Consider the following 6,575-nt stretch of genomic DNA (forward strand, 5'->3'; position numbering starts at 1 on the left):
CTCATTGTGACTGGAAAGGGGGAAAGGGCCATATGTTACTGGTTAAGAAGCCTGGCCAGACGAGATATGTGCATGCCAAATCTGTGAAAGACTGATTTGTTTCTGAAGGGAGGGGGGAAAATCTCATATTTATTACCACATATGGGACTCAGACAAGAAGATAACTTAAGCTGCATTAACAGTCTGCTGGATGCAAGTTTCTGACAGACAAGTCCTTTAAGAAAGACATAAAGACGAAAGAAACCAGAGAGAGGCTTTTAAATATTTGATTTTTATGTTGCCAATTTAAAGCTTAGTTACATATTTTCATTAAGCTAACTGGCTAAATGATCATTGTTTGCAGTTTTATGCCTACATGCAAATCAAATGTCTTAGACAAATACACCTTAAAAACCTCCCCAAAAACCAGTGATCTGAGTGTTTGGATCAATTTAAATCCAATTATACATTTTGAGGTTGGCGGAGGCAGTATCTGGATGAAATCCAGTGGGTAGAAATAAAGATGCTGTGGAACTGGACACACATGTACCTACCTCATTTTAAGCAAAACCAATTAATTTTTTAATGGAAACCTCTTAGATTCCCATAAACAAATAGAATAATAGAGACAGACAGACACGCAGAGGGGCAGGCAAACAGATGGCACTTATTATTAAATACTTATGCACCAGACATTGCGTAAAGCAGTCAGGATACAAATACAAGGGGGTCCCTGCCCCGTCAGGGAGCTTACGTTTTAAAGTAGGAAGACAATACATAAAGGCAAACTGGCTGGGTGACTGGTGTTAAGATCATAGCATAGCCTGGAAGTAGAGTTAGACCCCTGGATCCTGGTGAGATAAGGCCAAAACTGACCTATCAGAGATCGGGGGTGTCCTTGGGGTGGAGTCCAAAGTTCAGGTGATAGAACATGGACACACTGCCAGAGGGTGGAAGTATAAAATGAGATTTTTTGATGGCTTCATATTGTATATATATAAAACATATACCCACATGTGTATATAGACATGTATATGTTTATATTTATCTAGATGTGTACGCATACATAACAATCTCTGTATGTATATTTTATATACTAATACATATATGTTTATATATATGTATAAGACATGTGTATATCTCTATCTCTATCTCTGTCTCTATCAATAGCACACCTTGGCCATCTTGAATACAGATAGCGAGCAGCCTTTCTTTTCTGGTATAGAGTTGAGATCCAAAAAAAGAAGCCAAAAAAGGTAACTAACTGCCCCCACCCCAAAAAAAGTGTTTGGATCCATGCACCAGCATGTTGGTCAGGGGCTCATGGGAGCTTAACTCTTATTTCACTCATAATTTCAAGAAGTTTAGCGATCTCATTTCCAAGCCCACAGTCCTAATTAAGTAAATAAATACATAAGTAAGTAGGGGTAGGGGCCTCTCTAGGGAGGCATGCTGATAGTGGGATTGGGGGGGGGGTGGGAAACTAACCCTCTGATAGCCTGAGAACGAAGACAGAGCCCACAGAAACTATAAAATACCAGATATAAAATTTAAAAGAGCCATCTGGGGCTATTTTGTGCATGAGCAAAGAACCCCATACACATCAATAGGTCCTAAGGACATCCTTCTTTTAGGGCGAAGTATAGTCACTAACGTTGAAGATGGTGATTATTAGCTATCAAGATAAGGTTAAATATGTTCCCTGTATTCTCCTTGTCCCTCCTCTTCCCCCATTCCCCCTGAAGTCCTTCACTGAGTCATCCTGGTGTGGAAGTGATCTTGACTTCTCAAAACCTATACTGAGTGAGTATAAGTAAACCCTGGCAGATCCAAAGAAAATGTTTCCATCCCCTTGATTTCCAGGTCTTTGCTACCACAAAAAGAGCTGCTATAAATATTTTTGTACATACAGGTCCCTTTGCCACGTGTGTGATCTCTTTGGGATACAACCCTAGGAGTGGTATTGCTGGGTCAAAGAGTATGCACATTTTTATAGCCCTTTGGGCATAGCTGGGCATCAATTAGGGAATGGCTGAACAAGCTGTGGTATATGAATGCAATGGAATACTATTGTGCTATAAGAAATGGGGAAGACACAGGCTTCATAATAACCTGGAAAGACTGACATGATCGGATGCTGAGTGAGGGGAGCAGAACCAGGAGAATATTGTACACAACCACAGACATATTGATTCTGTGATGACTAACCTTGATAGACTTCGCTCTTCTCAGAAATACTAGGTTCAAAGACAACTCCAAAGGACTCATGATGGAAAAGGCAAGCTACATCCAGAGAAAGAACTGTGGAGTCTGGATGCAGATTGAGGCACACTGTTTGCTCTCTTTTTTTGTTTTGATTTGTTTCTTCTCTCTCATGATTCATTCCATTGGTCATAATTCTTCTTTGCAATTGGACTATTGTGTAAATAAGTTTAATGAGAAGGTTTATGTAGAATCTGTATTGGACTGCATGCCGTCTTGGTGGGGAGTGGGGAGGGGAGGGAAGGGAAGGGAAGAAAATTTGAAACTCAAGAACATGTAAAACTAAGTGTTGTAAACTAAAAATACAAAATCTAATTAAAAAAAAAAAGAAAATGTTTCCAGGATGAGACTATAGGGGAAGGCTGTCTGTTGTCTGTGGACCAGCTGAGCCCTGGTCTTCTAAAGCACAGCAGGTTGGTGATCTGTTCTTACTGTGGTAGTACCCAAACCAATGATTTCTGAAGGAAAAAACCCCCAGCATATTCTATTAAAGAAAGCATAAATTCTACATTCATAAAATTTTTCCTTATTGCTGAAAATAAAACTTTTTCACTTGAGTGAATAAATCTTTGTATAATTCTGTAAACTTGATGTGTTTGGAATTAAGAGCTCAGGAGGATTTAAGATTTATTACAGATCGTAAGCCACTTGAGGACAAGGACCATGCCATAGTTCTCTGTATCCAGCACAACTCCATGCACACAGTAGGCACTTAATAAATGTTTCACAGAAACACCACATTTCTGGGCATGACCTTTGTGTTTTCCTCCTTTTTCTTTTAGAATAGACTCACATATTACAGGAAAGAGATATTCAAGAAAGTATTGCAAATCCAGTCTTGAAATTCCAACTTAGTAAATGAATGAGGGTCCAGAACAATAGGAAGACAGGGTATCCTGGTGAATTCTAATTTTCTGGTTTAGCTGAGAAGTTCAACCCTTGCTGTAAATCTCTCTTCATAGACTCATCTACCATCTTACCTTAGAATGGATGGATGGTCAAAGTCATTTCATCTTTGTTCAATGATTGAAGGGCCTCTAAGTACTTGGGATGAACCCTCATTGTGAATATTCATTACTCCAGGATGGAATTAGAGATACACCCATAGAGAGTAGTGGAGAATGGGTTGAATCTGGTGATGTCAGTTTTAGCTATTATTTTTTAAAATTTATTTAATATATTTAGTTTTCAGCATTGATTTTCACAAAAGTTTGAATTGCAAATTTTTCCCCCATTTCTACCCTACCCCCACTCCAAGATGGCATATATTCTGGTTGCCCCGTTCCCCAGTCAGCCCTCCCATCTGTCACCTCACTCCCCTCCCATCCCCCTTTCCCTTCTTCTCTTGTAGGGCAAGATAAATTTCTATGCCCCATTGCCTGTGTATCTTATTTCCTAGTTGCATGCAAAAACTTTTTGTTGTTGTTGTTTTTGAACGTCTGTTTTTAAAACTTTGAGTTCCAAATTCTCTCCCCTCTTTGCTCCCCACCCACCCTCCCTAAGAAGGTAAGCAATTCAACATAGGCCACATGCGTATCATTATGTAAAACCCTCCCACAATACTCATGTTGTGAAAGATTAACTATGTTTTACTCCTTCCTAACCTATCCCCCTTTACTGAATTTTCTCCCTTGACCCTGTCCTTTTTTGAAAGTGTTTGTTTTTGATTACCTCCTCCCCCCATCTGCCCTTCCTTCTATCATCCCCCCTTTTTTATCTTCTTCCTCCTTGTTTCCTGTGGGGTAAGATACCCAGTTGAGTGTGTATGGTATTCCCTCCTCATGTCAAATCCAATGAGAGCAAGATTTACTCATTCCCCCTCACCTGCCCCCTCTTCCCTTCCTACAGAACCACTTTTTCTTGCCACTTTTATGCGAGATAATTTACCCCATTCTATCTCTCCTTTTCTCCCTCCCTCAGTATATTCCTCTTTTATCCCTTAAATTGATTTTATTTTTTTAGATATCATCCCTTCATATTCAAGGCACCCTGTGCCCTTTGTGTGTGTGTATATATATATATGTGTGTGTGTGTATATATATATATATATATATACACCTACATATATACATAGACACACATATATGTATATATATATATATATGTGTGTATACACATATATATATATGCATATTCCTTTCAGCTACTATGATATTGAGGTCTCATGAAACATACACATCATCTTTCTATGTAGGAATGTAAACAAAACAGTTCAACTTTAGTAAGTCCCTTATGATTTCTCTTTCTTGTTTACCTTTTCATGCTTCTCTTGATTCTTGTGTTTGAAAGTCAAATTTTCTATTCAGCTCTGGTCTTTTCACTGAGAAAGCTTGAAAGTCCTCTATTTTATTGAAAATCCATATTTTGCCTTGGAGCATGATACTCAGTTTTACTGGGTAGGTGATTCTTGGTTTTAATCTTAGCTCTATTGACCTCCGGAATATCATATTCCAAGCCCTTCAGTCCCTTAATGTGGAAGCCGCCAGATCCTGTGTTATCCTGATTGTTTTTCCACAATATTCAAATTGTTTCTTTCTGGCTGCTTGCAGTATTTTCTCCTTGACCTGGTCTGGAATTTGGCAACAACGTTCCTAGGAGTTTTCTTTTTGGGACCTTTTTCAGGAGATGATCTGTGGATTCTTTCAATTTCTATTTTACCCTCTGGCTCTAGAATATCAGGGCAATTCTCTTTGATTTCTTGAAAGATGATACCTAGGCTCTTTTTTTGATCATGGCTTTCAGGTAGTCCAATAATTTTTAAATTATCTCTCCTGGATCTATTTTCCAGGTCAGTGGTTTTTCCAATGAGACATTTCACATTGTCTTCCACTTTTTCATTCCTTTGGTTCTGTTTTATAATATCTTGATTTCTCATAAAGTCACTAGCTTCCACTTGCTCCAATCTCATTTTTAAGGTAGTATTTTCTTCAGTGGTCTTTTGGACCTCCTTTTCCATTTGGCTAATTCTGCCTTTCAAGGCATTCTTTTCCTCATTGGCTTTTTGGAGCTCTTTTGCCATTTGAGTTAGTCTATTTTTTAAAGTGTTGTTTTCTTCAATATTTTTTTCCGTATTTTTTTGGGGTCTCCTTTAGCAAGTCATTGACTTGCTTTTCATGGTTTTCTTGCATCATTCTCATTTCTCGTCCCAATTTTTCCTCTACTTCTCTAACTTGCTTTTCCAAATCCTTTTTGAGCTTTTCCATGGCCTGAGACCAGTTCACGTTTTTCTTGGAGGCTTTTGGTGTAGGCTCTTGCACTTTGTTGACTTCTTTAGGCCGTATGTTTTGGTCTTCTTTGTCACCAAAGAAGGATTCCAAAGTCTGAGACTGAATCTGGGCACGTTTTCACTGCCTGGCCATGTTCCCAGCCAACTTACTTGACCCTTGGGTTTTTCATTGGGGTATGACTGCTTGTAGAGCAAAGAGTATTTTGTTCCAAGCTTGAGGGGATGTGCCGTTGATTTCAGAGCTATTTCTATATAGCCAGCTCTGCCACCCCAGCACTCCTCCTTCCTCAAGAACCACCAACCCGGACCTGATGCAAATCTTCAGCACGCTCTTCACTCCTGCTCTGATCCGCCACTTAATTCCTCCCATCACGTGGGCCTGGAGCCGGAAGTAACTGCAGCTGTAGTTCTGTAGCTGCACCTCCCCTGCTGCCCCTGGGGCGGTGGCCAAACCACGAACTCTGTCCCCCACAGCTTTTCCCACTAATCTTCTCTGTTGTCTTTGGTGTTTGTGGGTTGAGAAGTCTGAGCACTGCCACAGCTCACTGATTCAGGGGGCTAGGGCCTCTTCTGCCCGGCTCCTGGTCTGGCTGGTCCTGCTACCTCCCACGCTGAGCTCCACTTCCCTCCACTCTGTGCGTGATAGACCTCATCCAGCGACCATCCAAGCTGTCCTGGGCTGGATCCCTGCTTCCCTCTGCTATTTTGTGGGTTCTGCAGTTCTAGAATTTGTTCAGAGCCATTTTTTATAGGTTTTTGGAGGGATGTGGTGGGGAGCTCATGTAAGTCCCTGCTTTCCAGCTGCCATCTTGGCTCCACCCCTGGAAGTCTCAGTTTTAGCTATTAGAGGTTATCACCAGTTTAAGCTTAGGTAGTAGGAATAATGGAGTGAGTCAAGCAACTCATCTGCAAGTCTTGGTTTTCTGCCTTTTGGCTCAGCTGCGTGAGCTTAGACACTTCTTCTTATGCCTGTCTTTTCACCTGTAGAATGGAGTTGAACTAGGTGGTTCAACATACCCCTTCCAGCTTAAAAGTTTTATGACCATGAATATACACCACCAATACTCCTTACCCCTCTTGTAGAGGCCATATAGCAAGAATGTTGATA

This window comes from Trichosurus vulpecula, chromosome 1 (genome assembly GCF_011100635.1).
Source record: "Trichosurus vulpecula isolate mTriVul1 chromosome 1, mTriVul1.pri, whole genome shotgun sequence".
NCBI lineage: Eukaryota > Metazoa > Chordata > Mammalia > Diprotodontia > Phalangeridae > Trichosurus > Trichosurus vulpecula.